Source organism: Suillus subaureus (assembly GCF_016647635.1).
Source record: "Suillus subaureus strain MN1 chromosome Unknown BJ212scaffold_116, whole genome shotgun sequence".
NCBI lineage: Eukaryota > Fungi > Basidiomycota > Agaricomycetes > Boletales > Suillaceae > Suillus > Suillus subaureus.
The window spans coordinates 1-17400 of NW_024538672.1; positions in this window are offsets into that span (position 1 = coordinate 1).

Genomic DNA, 17400 nt, shown 5'->3' on the forward strand with positions numbered 1-17400 from the left:
ATCGAAGTTTCATGCCGTAGATGATAACCACCGCGTTGTTAAGTTGCCACTTAGCCGCCCTTTGACTGGATAATGCTTAATTTACATGCACTGTGGATAAGGGACAGCCATTGTTGTCTGTGGCCTCAGTAGCTAGTCGGTACGTACACAGGTCAATGCTTGTGGACGGAAGACACGGGCAGTATAATGTGCAGAACGTCGTTGGGCTCCTCACTGCTAACCCGTCTGCAATTAAATGGTGAGCAGTGATTCTTTCCCGGTGTTCTCTCCGCTGACCGATCGTTCAGCCTAACTCTACCTACACCCTCGCACACGAGCTTGCACTTCGGCCTCTTTGAGGACGATTGCGTCGAGTCAGACGCCACCAACAATGCCGCTGACCGAGAAGACGAGCACACACTCACTGCTTTTGGTGAGGTCTCCCTCGGCCAAGAGGAAATGTTTGAATTTGATCCAAATAACATCCGTCGCCGTAATCGAATGCGTTTGAAGGAGAGACGTAGGAGTGCCCAGTACAGTCCACAAGTGCGCATCGCATTTACATAATTAGCTGTACTCTTATTGACCACTTCACGATAGATTCCGGGTAGGAAATTCTGGGACCCATTGACGTCTTCACTGGTTTCGACTCCTCTAACACCTGCCGAGTTTTTCAATGGATTTAGGCACTCCGTGCGCCGTGCTTTTCAGCTTGCACAAGCAGAAGCTGCCGATGCTGAAGCTCGATCTCGTGCAACTGACTCAGGAGAGTCAGCTTCTAGTGACTTGAGTGCTTCCGACGATTACAAACTGGGGCAGTCGGTCATCGTAAAGGATATTCCTGAACAAGTCAAAGAAAAAGAAGAAACTGACTCAGAGGCCTGCAATTCCGAAATGGGAGCTCGACGATTAAGTCGTACTGCGATTATTCACCAATGTAGTCGTATTATATGCTGTATACCAATAGCACCTTGTACAATCCGAGTGTGATAAGCGCGTGCCATTCTTACATAATCGACAGACCACCTCCTCACACGTCTCCACACTGCTTGAAGCCATACCACTCATTCATCATAACCAAGAGAATGCGGTCCCCAGGGGCCCTCCTACTCTTCCTTCTCCTCCCAGCAGCCCTCGCCTTCAAACAATCCGACTTTAAAATATGCTCCCAGTCCGGTTTCTGTCGCAGAGGACGCGCCCTTGCGGCACGCGCACAAGAATCCTCATCATCATGGCACTCCCCATACTCAATTGACCCCCAGAACTTAGCCCTCGTCAACCAGGGTTTACCACAAGCGTTCATTCCTCCATCCATCCAAATGTCAAATTTGTGCTTGATGTTATGATACATGAGGAGGGCATTGTGCGTGTGCGAATGGACGAAGAGAACGGACTAAGGAAACGATATAACGAAGCTGCTCAGTGGGCGCTCATTGGAGAACCTCCCTTGAGTAATGATGTTCTCTGGACAACCAAGGGGGGCAAAGCCAAGGCTGTTTATGGACCGAAGAAGGATATGGAGCTCGTCGTCGATTTTAACCCTCTCAAAATCACGCTTTTCCGGGGTGGCAAGGAACAGGTCACATTGAACGGGCGCGGCTTACTGCATATGGAGCATTTCAGAACCAAGGAGGACCCCAAACTAGCTGAACATATCGAAAGCGAGGGTCAATCCGTCCTCCAAGTCAACCCTGCAGCATGGTTCGAAGGCGACACCCAAGACGCCTTCTGGGAAGAAACATTCTCCACATGGACAGACACAAAACCCAAAGGTACGTCCTACACTCGCCATCATCACTAAGACAACGACCACCAACGTCCGCAGGCCCCGAATCCCTCTCCCTCGACATAACCTTCCCCAACCACGCCCACGTCTACGGAATCCCCCAACACGCCACGAACCTCTCCCTTCCAAGCACAACAGGTCCCACCGCAAAATACACAGACCCCTTCCGTCTCTACAACGCAGATGTATTCGAATACCTCTCAGATTCGCCGACTTCTCTCTACGGCTCGATCCCGCTCATGCATGCGCATTCTGCAACGTCGACAGTCGCCGTTTTCAATGCGCTTGCATCCGAAACATGGATCGATATCGCTCATGTGGAGAAAGGCGGCGTAGAAACGCACTGGATATCCGAGTCCGGGATCCTAGACGTATTCCTACTCCCAGGCCCAACACCCACTGACGTCTTCACACAATACGCACACCTAACAGGGACAGCACCCCTCCCAGCTCAGTGGTCACTCGGCTATCACCAGTGCCGCTGGAACTACGTCAGTTCAGACGACGTGCGCGGTGTGCAGAATAGGTTTGATGATGAGGATTTCCCGGTGGATGTGTTTTGGTTGGATATCGAGTATGCAGAAGATCATAAGTATTTTATGTGGAATAAGAAGACGTTCCCGGATCCGGTGGAGATGACGAAGGACGTAGAGGCTGTTGAGCGCAAGGTCTGTCTGTTTTGTTCATCCTTTCATCTTTCTCGCGCTCACACATACGTCCCAGATGGTAGTCATCGTCGACCCGCATTTAAAACGCTCAAACGACTACCCAGTATACAAACGCGCATCAGAACTAGGAGTCCTCGTCAAACCTAAGAGCGGCGAGGGCGAGTACGAAGGATGGTGTTGGCCCGGCTCTAGCTCATGGATCGACTTTTTCCATCCTGGTTCTTGGGACTTTTGGATCTCGCTGTTCAAGACGAATACAATCGATGGTCAGTGGAGTTGGACGGAGAGCACTAATAACATCGGTGTCTGGAACGACATGAATGAGGTGTGTTCTTTTTGATGTTGGAGTAACTTGTTTATTCATTGGTGAAAACGAAATACTAGCCGTCAGTGTTTAACGGACCGGAAATCACGATGCCGAAAGATAATGTCCATTACGGCGGTTGGGAGCATAGAGACGTGCATAACATCAACGGAATGCTCTTTGTACGTCTCTCATCTTCTTTCCGAGTCTTAGTCAAGCTTACGATACCAATCCCCTGCAGGCAAACCACACATTCCAAGCAGCAGAAGCTCGTACAGACCCCCCACGGCGCCCATTCGTCCTCACCCGCGCCTTCTATGCCGGTTCTCAGCGTTTCGGTGCGATGTGGACGGGCGATAATCTTGGTACGTGGGAGCATATGACCATAGGGGTTAAGATGGTGCTTGCGAATGGAGTTGGGGGGATGCCTTTCGCTGGGTGTAAGTCCTTCCTCTCCCTCACCCTCATTTCTAATCATTCACTTGCTCACAGCCGATGTTGGCGGCTTCTTCGGAAACCCCGAACCGGAAATGTTAGTGCGCTGGTATGTAGTGGGCGCATTCTCGCCTTTCTTCCGTGCACATGCGCATATCGACACGAAGCGCCGAGAACCATACCTTCTTGAGGAGCCGTACAAGAGTTTGTTGAGGGATATTTTGAGGTTGAGGTATTCGATGCTTCCTGTGTGGTACACTGCATTTAGGGAGACGAGTGAGAGCGGGGTTCCTATCCTCCGGTGCGTTTTTTCTTCCTCCGTTGGACGATATGATCGATGTGTGCGTGAATGCGCAGACCTCAGTATGTGATGTTCCCCGGGGACGAAGCTGGGTTTGGGATTGACGATCAGTATTATATCGGGTCGTCTGGATTACTTGTTAAGCCTGTGACGCAGAAGGGGATAAAGGAGGTTTCCGTGTATATTGCTGAGGATCAGGTTCGTTCTTTTCCTCGTCCTCCACACACCCTGACGCTTACACGCATCCAACTACCTAGGTCTACTACGACTACTTCACCAACCACGCCCACCGCACCAAAAACCGACACATCACCCTCCCCGCAAACCTCGACCAAATCCCCCTCCTCATTCGCGGAGGCTCCATTATCCCCACACGCGAACGTCCGCGCCGTTCCTCGCCACTGATGAAACACGATCCTTTCACACTCCGCATCGCGCTTGATACTTCCGGGAATGCGCACGGGGAGGTGTATCTTGATGATGGCGAGACGTACGGGTATGGAAGGGGGGATGTTGTTTGGCGTGTGTTCGGTGCGGAGAGCACGAAAGGAAAGGGGAAAGGGATTGGGACGGTGCGCATCTCATCCGCTGATCTTGCCGCAAGAACGCAGGTGGGTGCGTACGACCCCAAGAACGAGTTCGCGCGTAGTGTGGGTGATGTGAGGGTGGAGAAGCTGATTGTTCTTGGACTTGGGAAGAAGCCTTTGAACGTTGTTTTGGATGGCGGAAGGGAGCTTGAGTGGGAGTTTGCCTCGGAGGGTGGAGTGTTGGTTGTTAAAGATCCTGCAGTGCGTGTGGTGGATGATTGGGCTATCGTTGTGAAGTTGGAGTGAGATACCATATTGATAATATTCAGATCATTTGTGCTTTGTGTTGTGAATGTCCATGCAATGCTTTCCTGTTTCGATCTATCATATCATGCGCGAACATGGTCGATCAAAAGTCACATTGCCCAATTACGAGATTAATGCTTGGCAGGCCCCTATTTTCTCGAATAATCAACCTTACTCTCGTTTTGCTCCTCTATGATGGCCACCATACCTTTCAATGACAGCGCGTCTGGCATCTTCGACCCACCTCCCTCGTATGATGCAATTTATATGCCCGTATCAACGAATTCCATCCAATGTAAACGATCAGTGTTTTCATTCCTACAATCCAAGCAAAAATGCCGCCGTGCCTTAGTTTTATCTCGCATCCATGCAATTGTCTCCTCTCCTGATTTCACCCCTTCCTCTGTTGCACAAATTGTCAAATCCTGTGCTGCTGCTCTCCCAGCAGCAGAGTTCTCTAACCTCCTTCAAAAACCCAATATCGAGGATCACTCAGCCCTGTATTGGGCGATTGTCAATAACCAGCGAGAAACCCTTTTGGAGTTTACTAAATTCATTCTCAAATTCTCGCCTGCTTGCTCTTCTGACTTGCGTCTTGCGTGCATGACAGTCAACGATCACGATTCGTTTATGCTACTAAATTTGGGAGACATTGTTAATCGTAAGTGCAGGTACATAATATCTTGAGTGATTTTCACCGCATGCTATCAGCCAAGGACAGGTCTTTGAGACGCATGTTGCGTTGTCCGCAAGATGATATTCAAGTCTATGAAGGGGATGACATGGACCAAAACCGCTTCTTTGTTTGTTTCGTCTTCAGGATGTTCCAGAAACGTCTGCGTATTACACAGAAATTCGAAGTAGAATTCGTTGCCCGGGGTATGTGGTCCGTGATTTTGGCCTGTTCCTCACGCTGATACAAATACCTTATTCCACGAAGGACGTATATGGGCATTGCGTCTTTATATGGGGGAGAAAGGGAAGTGGTGCATTGAGTATTGTCTTTCTGGACATAGCTTGCCAGTACATCCAAATGCCGTACTTCAGATTCAGTCCAACAAACCGCCACCTGGCTCAGATACCCCGAAACATCTACGCTTGGTACAGCATACATCGGGCATTCTTATAACCGAGGAGTAGGTCTATTATTCCCACTCATAGCCAAAGCATACGAAGTTTACTATTATTCACTAATACACAGATCATTTCACCATGGCCATATCACAGATAAGGAAGCCAAGTCTGGATTTCTGTGGCAGTTTCCAGATGATTGGCCAATGGATGAGTGAGTGTTCTTCCTTAATCTTCCTCGTAGCACCATCATGTTTACGTTGTCGTAATTTGCGAGTCCCCTCGAACTCAGGCTGACTTGGTCTGATTTGCTTTAGCAACACTGTTTATGTAGACTGCAATGGCACCCTAACTACAAGGCTTCAAATGACGATAAAATAACGCTACCCCCGGTCAGGTCAGTCAACCTGTCTCTGATTAGTGACAATGTCATTCTTGACGTGCGCGGTGTTGCCGGACTTGACCTCTGGCCGATGATGTAGTCGAGGACGGCGGCAGGAAGATGGCGGGAAGAAAGAGGACGGTGACAGGAAGTTAGGAAGATGAAAGGGGCGATTGAAACGCTGGGATAAAAAACTTTGGGGACGATATGTGGCGCGCGCAAGTGGGGAATTTCGAAGGTACAAAGTCGTCTGTTGTTATCCCAGGCTTACTTTGCGTGTGTCAAGAGCATTGTCCAAGTCGGAGAGTGTAGCTCGGAAGGTCACGACAGCTTCGTCATAGTATTGTGTACCTCGAAATGCTACGGGCTTTCACTGGTATCCGAGATAAGAAATTTTATGACCTATGCATCATGAATATGAGCACCCGCTATGAAAACAGATGCCTTCACACCCATGTGCATTAAGAGGCACTCCCTCCCGTGCTCGTTGTTTTGGGTCTTTTGTTTCTCACACTCAATTTCTTATCTATTTCACCTCATCAGCACTCAATTCTTGTTGAATCTTTCTGAAAATGTAAATATATGATACTGAATATACTTGAATTGTGCTCCAAGTGTCTGATCATTGAATTTCGATGTTTTGAATGTATGGGCCCCTTATCAGCAGAAATAGCAAGTATGCACACTACCTGAAAACTCCGGCCTATTTTAAGCTGATCCTTGGCATATAACACATTGATATATCTACCAGTAATGATATATGAGCAGTGTGTATCATTCATGTGGGAGTAAGGGAGTGAAATACATCAAAAATGTCAAAAATGCGATATTTTATATTTATGTTCTTGTGGAAGGATCTTATATGTGTCATAGGCTAGCTATGTGATATATCTACTCCAAATATACATAGAAATAGACACCATACCCTGATTGAGGTCCGATCCTACAGAAATTTTTTTCACAGGGGTATACCACCAGGGGAAGGGAGGTGCATTACACAACAAGTTCTTGTCCTATTGTCTTGAGATCCTGATACATTGTTTCTACTATTTAATAGATGCTGGGAATCATTTTTACAAGTCCATTTACCTAGGATCATATACATGGGAACATATTTTGTATTTTCATGAGTGTATGTTATATCTATTGATGTATGGCACTTCAGGAGGTCAAATAAAGATGGGAATCTCTTTATGAATGCTCCAAAACATGTCCTGAATATAATAGAACACTTCCCTATCAGAGGGGGAAAAGTGCGAAGGTGTTCTGTGTCCTAACCTATGTTGAATGGCCCCTGGAGGAGGAGCAAGCACATAAATACACAGAAGAGGTGGTCAATTATATTATATTATACATGTATATACCAAACTACTACTTAGATACAAGAGGGAACTTATTGTAGTGTAATGGTGAAGCTGCAGTGAGGTGGGGAGGGTGTGAGAATAATTGATATTGTGGAGATTCCAAAAATGGGTGATGTTTTGGGTGTTGTGGAGAAATTCCCACGCTAGGTGGCCAAAATGCGTGAGGTATGGGAATAATCTGCGAATGTAGTAGCTGAGTACCATTATGGGATCAATATGATGCAGGCACCATTATGCATAAAGGGAAGCATTGAGGGATTAGCAACAGCCATGCATAACCATGATGACTGTAATCAGCCATGGTTATGCATCACCCTGCCATGAACAGGTGTCCTGCCACTGGTGCCAACATTCCCACAGCCTCTGCTCATCATCTACAATGATGAGCACACTTATATCACTCCATCAGGAAATCAACCTGAAGTTGATATGACCAGATATAATTGGTAATCAAAAAACATTATTACATGTCATGTTTTAGCCTTAGATATTATTATCATGGTATCACACATATCTAACCTATGATATGACCATGCCAGAAAAATATCACCCTGATGCTGTTGTGTTTTAGCCTTAGATATCATTGTCATGATGTCACACATATCTGACATACAGTGACTTGCAAAACTGTTACAATGTTTGGTACTTTTTCAGTATACACAATATAGCACCTATGCACATGGGAATCATGCTTAGTGTTAGTGGGGGCGTGTGAACTACAAACCCTTGGCTACAGACTGACAATTGGATCACATCATTTGGCTGAGGGGATGTGAAGATATGCCTATTTTAAGACAGAGATACCATTGTAATGGTTTTGTAGCTGTTGATATAGATGGTGGGATCTCAGTCAAATCAGAGGATGGTTACTGTTATTTGCTTATACAAATAAAAATATACATAAAAATATTATGTCTGAGTTTGAAATTGCTCCCATGCTTCTTTATTCTTAATCATTACCATCATAGGATCTCTCTCTACTACTTAAAAGAATACCATTCTCTTTCAGCTTAATGCCAGTCATTCTATTCACTCTATTGCCTCCACAACTGGTGTCAGCACTACTACTATCTCCAAGCTTCATTAAAAAGAGTGTTCCTACTTGCAAAAGTTCACTGGTGGTCATTCAACCAAGCTTTCCTCAGTCAATATTTGTCATCCTATTTGTTTCATCTTCACTCAGCAGGCAGAAACTGCTATCCAAGTGATCAAATCTTTTTCAAATATTGTCAATTAGCCCCCCAACCCAAGTACCACTTGCTGCTACCTGGAAAAGCTGGGATGAGGGCTGTAGTCAAGTCCAAACACTGTCTACTGTCTGCCAAATATTGCAAAGCACACTTGGACTTTGCCTATACTGACAAAAATTGGACTTTGGAGGACTGGAAGTTGGTCATATGGTTTAATGAAACCAAAATTAATCACCTAGGGTCAGATGGTTGCAAATGGGCTTGGAAAAAGTCAGGAGAGGGGCATAGTGACAGATTGGTATAAGGAACTATCAAGTTTAATGGAAGTTCTGTGATGATATGGGGCTGTATGACCTGTGAAGAAGTTGGCTATGCTGCTAAGATTGATGGTAGAATGGATGGAGATCTTTGCCTTCAAATTCTGAAGGATAAACTTCAGAATTTCCTGGAGTTTTATGATCTTAATGCTTCTGATGTCATCTTTCAGTAAGACAATGACCCTAAGCATACCTGCAAAAAGGTCAAGAAGTGACTAGATGGGCAGGAATTTAGGACTATGGTGTGGTCTGCACAATCTCCTGACCTTAACCCATTGGAATATCTCTGGGACCTTGTCAAAAGGAGACTTGCAGAGTATGAGCATCCCCCTAAGGAAATAGTAGCAATGGTTGGGAATAAAACTTTGTAACAGTTTTGCAAGTCACTGTATCTACATTTATCTTAGTGAGACAACTGAAGCAAAAGCTGCAAAACTTACCACTATTAGTGTACTGGGAACCAGATGTGCATGCTATGGCTTCAGAAAACATCTCTGCTTTGGCCTGAGCATGATGTTTCTTCAATTCCAGAGTATGAAAATTGGACTTGAGAACATCCAGCATTTTCTCCTTCTTTGCTTTAAGGCTATCACTGATGTTGATGCCTATGAGCTTGGAGTCTGCACAGTCTGCATAGGATGTGCTGATGTAGGCATGGTATGTGACGCTACCAACCCAAGGCTTCATTAAGTAAGGAAGGGAAAGAAAGTGACCATTGGGCTACACAACATCAGATGACTGAGTCTTGCATAACATACACAACACTCACCCTTAAGACATGTTTGCAAAGCTGAGAAATTTCTTGAATTTGTGGGAAATCTACTAGAAACTCTGATAATGTGGAAAGCCATTTCTGGCATTTGATGTGAGCAACATTTTGAGACTGAAAGTCATCAAAATTGGCTGAGTGAGGTGCTTGGTATGATTCCATATACCCAGTGTTCTCTGGGAGTGGTGCTGTAGCTAGGAAGAAAGTTAGACTCAGGCATCATCTCTTGAACAGCAAGGCATATGTGGGTGACATTTCATGTCCAGCTCTTTGCACAAATTGACACGAGCAACATTTTGAGGCCAAAAGCCATCAAAATTGACCAAGCGAGGCGCTTGGTATGCTCCTATATACCCATTGTTCTCTGGGAGTGGTGCTGTAGCTAGGAAGGAAGTTAAACTCAGGCATCATCTCTTGAATAGCAAGACATATGTGGGCAACCTTTTGTATTCAGCTCTTCACACAGATTCACAATAGCTGTACTGAACAAAGTAACCTTCACCTGGGCACAATACATTTGCTCCTCCATGTAGCATTGCAGAAGGAATGAAATACAAGTGGGCTCTTCTTGCTGGAACTGTTACAAGAACGTATGACCCCTATCTCTTTTTCTCATACTTGTGTATTACGTCATGACCGCATCTTGCCGATGCCATCAGTAGACCAACGCCCTTCTCTATATTTGTACTACAGCATGATTGCCACATGCCGTCGCTAGCTGACTCATCCTTATCTATGACTCGGCCCTTATCTCTGACTCGGTCCCTTATCTCTGACTCGTCTTGATGACAAATACATACCGGCCCTAAAGTAGGCCATACCTATATAGACCAGGTCCTGTACTTAGTTAGACTTTACTTTAATCTACTAGGTCTTACCCAGAACATCCTTCGCTTAGGACTCCCAATCCTAAGTGTCTGATATCGATATTCAAGTCAGAGACACTCTCTCTAACTTGTCTTAAGAAACCTTACATTTGTGAGGTTCTGATTCGGCTTTAGATGTCACTCTTATCGAGTGTCTATCGTCGCGCCTATCCTAGTCGACCTACGGTTCGCCGTAACAAAAGATTAAAGTCCTTTTCGACCCTCTCTATCCAAGAGGTCCCAGAATGAACCACAGAGAGAACACCCTCTGAGAAACATCACTAGGCCAGAAGACCAGGATGTCCACCGTCAACACCCCAGAATTGAAAGCCGGAGCGCCCTCCACCTATGATGGAAGTCCCCACCAGGCTCTACGATGGTTGTACGCTGTCAAAGCGTACTTTGCGCTCAACGCTACAATCTACAATACAGATGAAAAGAAGGTCATTACTGCCCTTGCTTATATGATGGAAGATAGTGCTATGGGTTGGGCACTTACCTTCTACACTGAAGTCGACAACTCTGTCGCAAAGAGTTACGGAACCTTCGTGAACTTTGAAACGAAATTCAAAGAAGCCTTCGTACCCGCCGACGCCGTCGGAACCGCTATGAACAAGCTTCGTACACTGAAACAGACGGGCGACCTCACTTCCTACGTTGCCAGTTTCAAAACCCTTGCCGCGCAAGCCACCGTAAAACAAGACGCCATTTTAATCATGTTCTTCAACGACGGATTAAAGAAAGGAATCGTTAACTCCGTCTACCAGATGGAGACCATCCCTACGGACTTTGACAAATACGTCGCTGCAGTCATTTGACTTGACAGCAACTACCAAAGAGGGGCTGCGTACCGATCAATTCATCGGACCACCACCAGACCATCGGGACAACGCTACATGCTTAGACCGTCTATTGACCGGCACGATCCAAACGCCATGGAGGTAGATCGCCTCACTGAAGCGGAAAGGAGTGAGCATATGAAAAAAGGATTGTGCTTCACGTGTCACCAGAGGGGGCACATGACTAGAGCATGCCCGCAGAAGAAGAAGATCCCTGTTCACAGAGAAGAAATAAGCGACAGCGAAGAAGATACGACTGTCCATCATCTCGCTGAGGATTTTTGATGTGGAAGACTGGATCGACGTCAGTATCTTCCAACGTACCTATCAGACTTGTACAAAGTATTGGAATCAGAAAGGAACTTCGCGTTCCCATTTCCCTCATTTCCAAAACCTGTCTGAAAACCGTCGAAACAACAGCCGTTGTAGACTCTGGCGCAGCCGGAACCTTTATCTCCGAAGAGTTTGTCAAAATTCATGGGATCCGTACCCATAAACTCTCAAAACCATTCCGAGTTACCACTGCAGATGGAAGTTACGCGAAAGGAGGCGCTATCACACGATATTGCGTCCTCATTGTCAAGATTGATAACTGATCTATGATCGGAAAGTTTAATATCACGCGACTCGGTCGACGTGACCAGATCTTACTAGGGATCCCCTGGCTACGCGCCATGGACCCTGTAATCCGGTGGAAAGCAGAGACGCTAGAGCTCTCCAGGACAGAGAAAAGCGATCAGATTGAAGAAGAAGTTGATGAAGAGTGAAAGAAGAATAATCTGCCACCGCTCTTCCATAGAGAGAAACAAGAGGTGGACCCCGTGCCAGTCATAGTACTGCCAAGGACTCACCTCCCAGTACCGGAACCAGCTCCCCGGGCCACTATTGAAGAAATCCTGGACGAAGAAGCCCCACCATTACCCAATCTCGACCCTATCCCTGATAATGACGATGAAACCTTCGACACAAAGGAAGATGTATGGACGACTGACTACGCACCACCCATGCGGGAAGTCTCCACTTACCATCTAGAAGATGATGAATTTTTGGTCGAGTATCCCGCCGATGCTTCAGAGCTCCGGGTAATCACCAATATTACACTAGACACTCCTTTAATGAAAGACGGGACCAGTACTGCAGAACAACGACCCAAGATCACACCTCTGACACGGCCAACCGAATATATTAAGACCAGTAACAAAGCCCAACAATTCGCATTAGCAGCTGGGCTTGAGCAGAAGAAAAAATCATTTGAAGAACTCGTCCCCTCCTATCTTCATGACTTCGCTGACATCTTTGCAAAAGACGGTCTGAATCAACTGCCACCGGAACGACCTGGTATAGACCACCATATAGAAACTAAACCGGGTTTTATTCCTAAAACGTCTAAGGTGTATCCGTTATCCGAAAAGGAACGAACAGCGGTCAAGGCATTCATTGATGAAAACGTCCAGAAAGGGTTTATTTCCGAATCAAAGTTGCCACAAGCCAGCGGTTTCTTTTTTGTAGGAAAGAAAAGCGGAGATCTTCGCCCCTGCCAGGACTACCGGTATATCAACGAATGGATGGTTAAGAACGCCTATCCTCTCCCACTACCACTTTCCTTGATTGCACGGTTACACGGTGCCAAATACTTCACGAAAATGGACGTTCGTTCCAGATACAACAATATCCGCATTCATCCGGAAGACCGGTGGAAGGCAGCCTTTACTACGGAATACGGTCTCTTTGAACCAAACGTCATGTTCTTCGGTCTTTGCAACTCTCCCGCCACTTTCCAGGTGTACATGAATAGGACATTCCAACAGGAAGTAAATGAAGGATGGCTCGTCATATACATGGATGACATCTTAATATTTTCAAACGACCTCACCTCCCATCATGAACGAACTCGACGCATCCTTGAACGAATTCGGCAAGAACAACTTTTCCTTAAACCCGAAAAGTGCACCTTCGACGCTCAGGAGGTAGAGTACCTCGGAATGATTATCCGTCCTGGATGTGTAGCAATGGACGACGCTAAAACTAGTGGTATTCAAGACTGGCCTGTACCCACTACCGTGAAAGAAGTTCGGTCGTTCCTGGGTTTCTGCAATTTCTATCGAACCTTCATTTCCCATTATTCCGACATCGCCAGGCCATTGATCGACCTCACCAAGAAAGACGTTAAGTTCCTTTGGACAGAGCAATGTGCATCCGCCTTTTCCAAACTAAAAGAATGCTTTTTGAAGCAACCAGTCCTCCGGAATCCCGACCCTGTTAGACAATTCACGGTCGCTACCGATGCATCCCTTGTCGCTACAGGTGCAGTATTACTTCAAACTGACAAAAACGGTGTCTATCACCCATGCGGATATTTATCTCAGACACTGAATCCCGCAGAATGAAACTATCAGATCTTCGATCGAGAGCTTCTTGCGGTTATTCGTGCACTAACTGAATGGCGTCACTACCTCGAAGGAAACCCCCATCCTATCATCGTCTTCACCGACCACAAGAACCTCCTATATTTCAGGACAGCACAGAAGCTGACCCGCCACCAAGCTCAGTGGCAGCTAATCCTGTCATGTTATGACATTGAACTTCACCACGTGGCGGGAACCAAACTCGTCGCCCCTGATGCCCTTTCCCGCCGTCCCGATCATGGAGCGGATTCTTCTGAAGATAATGCCAATGAAACCCTTCTCCCCGATTCCATGTTTGTCCGACTTCTTGATGTCGAACTCATGACCACGCTTGTCAACCCTGACCCCTCCGACCCCAATCCCATCTTCACCGCCGCCTCCGATGCGCTGGATGGTTTATCCCTCCCTCCTATGAAATCTGCTCTCACGGATTGGAAAATCACCGACGATATTCTCTACTACAAGGACCGCGCCTATGTCCGCCCCGCTGGATGGCACCTTATTTTAGCACGATGTCATGATCACCCCACCGCCGGTCACCCTGGCTGTTTTAAAACTGAGGAGTTAGTCAAACGTGACTTCTGGTGGCCTGCCATGGGCACCTACATTCGGAAATACGTCGAGGGTTGCGCCCTCTGCCAGCAGATGAAATCGGATACACATCCAACAACCCCCCCCCCTTGTCCCCATCCCCTCCGTTGCCGCGGCTCCCTTTGCTCAGGTCTCCGTTGATCTCATCACTGACCTTCCCACCTGTGCCGGTTTTGATTCCGTCATGGTCGTGGTCGACCATGGGCTTACGAAGGGGGTAATTCTCATCCCATGTACTAAAACCATCACCTCCGAAGGAGTTGCCAGCAAATTCTTCAAATACGTCTATCGGCGATTCGGCCTACATGAAAAAGTCATCTCTGATCGTGGTCCGCAATTCATATCCAAGTTCTCTCAAGCCCTTGCCAAGCTTCTGAAATACGACATAGCAGCATCAACCGCCTACCATCCCCAGACCGATGGACAGACTGAACGACTCAATCAGGAACTGGAGACATACCTCCAAATCTACTGTCGGAATAACCCTGAAAATTGGGTAGAACAACTCCCTATGGCAGAATTTGTACATAATCACCGAAAACACAATTCCCGCAATGCATCACCATTCTTCCTAATGATGGGGTACGAACCATGAGCACTTCCACACACCCTCTCCAACTCCACAGTCCCTGCAGCAGCAGACAGACTTCGCTCGCTCCAAAAGTCTAGAGAAGAAGCGCTCTCTTGCCACAACCTCACAATGCAGCGTATGGCAGAAAGAACTCACGGACAAAAGTATCACCCCTGGAAGATCGGAGATAAGGTTTGGTTATCTGGGAAGAATCTGATCACACAACTACCCTCACAAAAACTCGCCCCTAAGCGATACGGTCCATTCCCAATCACCGCCGTTCTTTCTCCCATCACATTCACACTCCGACTACCACCCCAGTGGAAGGTTCACCCCACGTTCCATGCTTCCGAACTATCGTCCTATCATGAAACAGAGGTTCATGGACTGAACTTCCACGAACCTCCCCCTGATGTCATTGATAACGAAGAAGAATATGAAATTGATGCGATCTTATCGCACAAAGGAACGGGTAAATGGAGACGCTATCTCTTATCGTGGAAAGGGTATTCGTCTGCTAGTAACGAATGGGTCCCCGAAGAAAACCTCAGTAATGCTTCCGACATCCTCATCACCTATAAGAGGACCCACGGGTTGTAAACCTCCCAACAATGTCCCACATTGAACGATTACGCCTCTGTATCCTCCGCATCGAAGAACTTACCGCTGCCATGAACACCATCGCTGAAGGAAACACACACCCATTAACACTCCTAGACTACCAGAACGCCACCGCTGCCAATTTGGCGCAACATGCATCCTCCCCTGTACTGTCGCCACCTACCTCCGACTCCACTCTAACCCTTACCGACGATTCCACCCTCACCGATTATTTTTCTGTCATTGACCAAGTTGAAACTAGCGCTCTATTCGAGTCCGCTATCACCTCTCAGCAATACGCCATTGAGATTGACCGCATCCTTGGAGAAAAAGGAGCGATCTCTAGCGGTCTCATAATCAGAATCATTAGAGATGCCAGCCTTATTGAACGTACCGCCGCTCTTCTTGATGATGAGCATCATCAAACTATTTTTCGTCATCTTCACATCCGCATCCATAACACTGCAATCCGTCTCTTACCGGAAGAAACTAGAGATGCCATTAGAGAAGCCATCCATATCATCACTGAGCGAATCGCTCTTAACCCCTTCGCACGGCCATCCTCACCCCATGTCGCTATCCCCGTACCACTGCCAGCTGCCGCAACTACCATGGAGCATCAGGATGATAATATCCCTCCTATTGCCGTACTTGATGTACCAGCTTCTCCTTCTCCTGACCCAATCATACGCACCTCGCGACGACTCCCGCTCAAATGAAGATCCTCCCGACTCGCCGCCAAACGAGCTGCCTCCGTCTCCCCCATTAAATCAGTGCTCAAGCGATCATGGTCACCATCCCCCCCAAACCAATCCTCATCCGTCACAGTCGTGAAGACATCGCCAGCAGATAACGTTGTATGCCGTAACTGCCACGTCGCCGGGCATCATCACAAGAATTGTCCCGCATATTACTGCAGAGTTTGCAAAGAATATGCGCTGGGCCATTTGTCGGTCTTTTGCAAAGAGTTACAAGGAGAAGCGGTTATTCCATTGGTATGGACTGATGCTGGCTTCTATGAAGCACTTGCTCGCTGGGAGATCGAGCAAGACGCCATCGCTCATGCTGAGCACTTGGCGCAAGATGCTATCACGGAGGAACAAGACAACCTCCTTGACTCTAACTACGACGCGGACCCCATCTACTGGGCTAACCAAGATATGTGAAGTCGGTGACTTCATCGCTAAACGAGGGGTAATGTTACAAGAACGTATGACCCCTATCTCTTTTTCTCATACTTGTGTATTACGTCATGACCGCATCTTGCCGATGCCATCAGTAGACCAACGCCCTTCTCTATATTTGTACTACAGCACGATTGCCGCATGCCGTCGCTAGCTGACTCATCCTTATCTATGACTCGGCCCTTATCTCTGACTCGGTCCCTTATCTCTGACTCGTCTTGATGACAAATACATACCGGCCCTAAAGTAGGCCATACCTATATAGACCAGGTCCTGTACTTAGTTAGACTTTACTTTAATCTACTAGGTCTTACCCAGAACATCCTTCGCTTAGGACTCCCAATCCTAAGTGTCTGATATCGATATTCAAGTCAGAGACACTCTCTCTAACTTGTCTTAAGAAACCTTACATTTGTGAGGTTCTGATTCAGCTTTAGACATCACTCTTATCGAGTGTCTATCATCACGCCTATCCTAGTCGACCTACGGTTCGCCGTAACAGGAACTGAATTTCCATCACAACCACTCTAAGGCTCACTCATAGGACAGCTATAAGGTTGAGGGGGTTGACCCATCCAAACAGCACAGAAACTGTGATGAAGAGGGAGTCTGGAAGCTGGAGTTGATGTTGTGAGAGACCAATATGAAAAATATGTAAATTCACTGACAATTTTACATCCCCATTTCTGGAGCCAAGATTTCAGGGCATTATTGGTGTGCTTGATCTCAGGAATGTGCTGTGTTGAAGGAGTGTTAGAGACAGGAGGCAACACTGAACTACTATTTAACATGTTGAAGTGGGGCCATAATAAGAGGCTTGAGGGAGGTTCAGACAATTATTGAAGGCTTATATACAAGAAGGTTTGGTGGTGTCTATCCAACAGTGGTCCATATATGGATGGGTAGTGGTGGCTGTGTGAGGGTAGCAGTCTATAAAACACTACG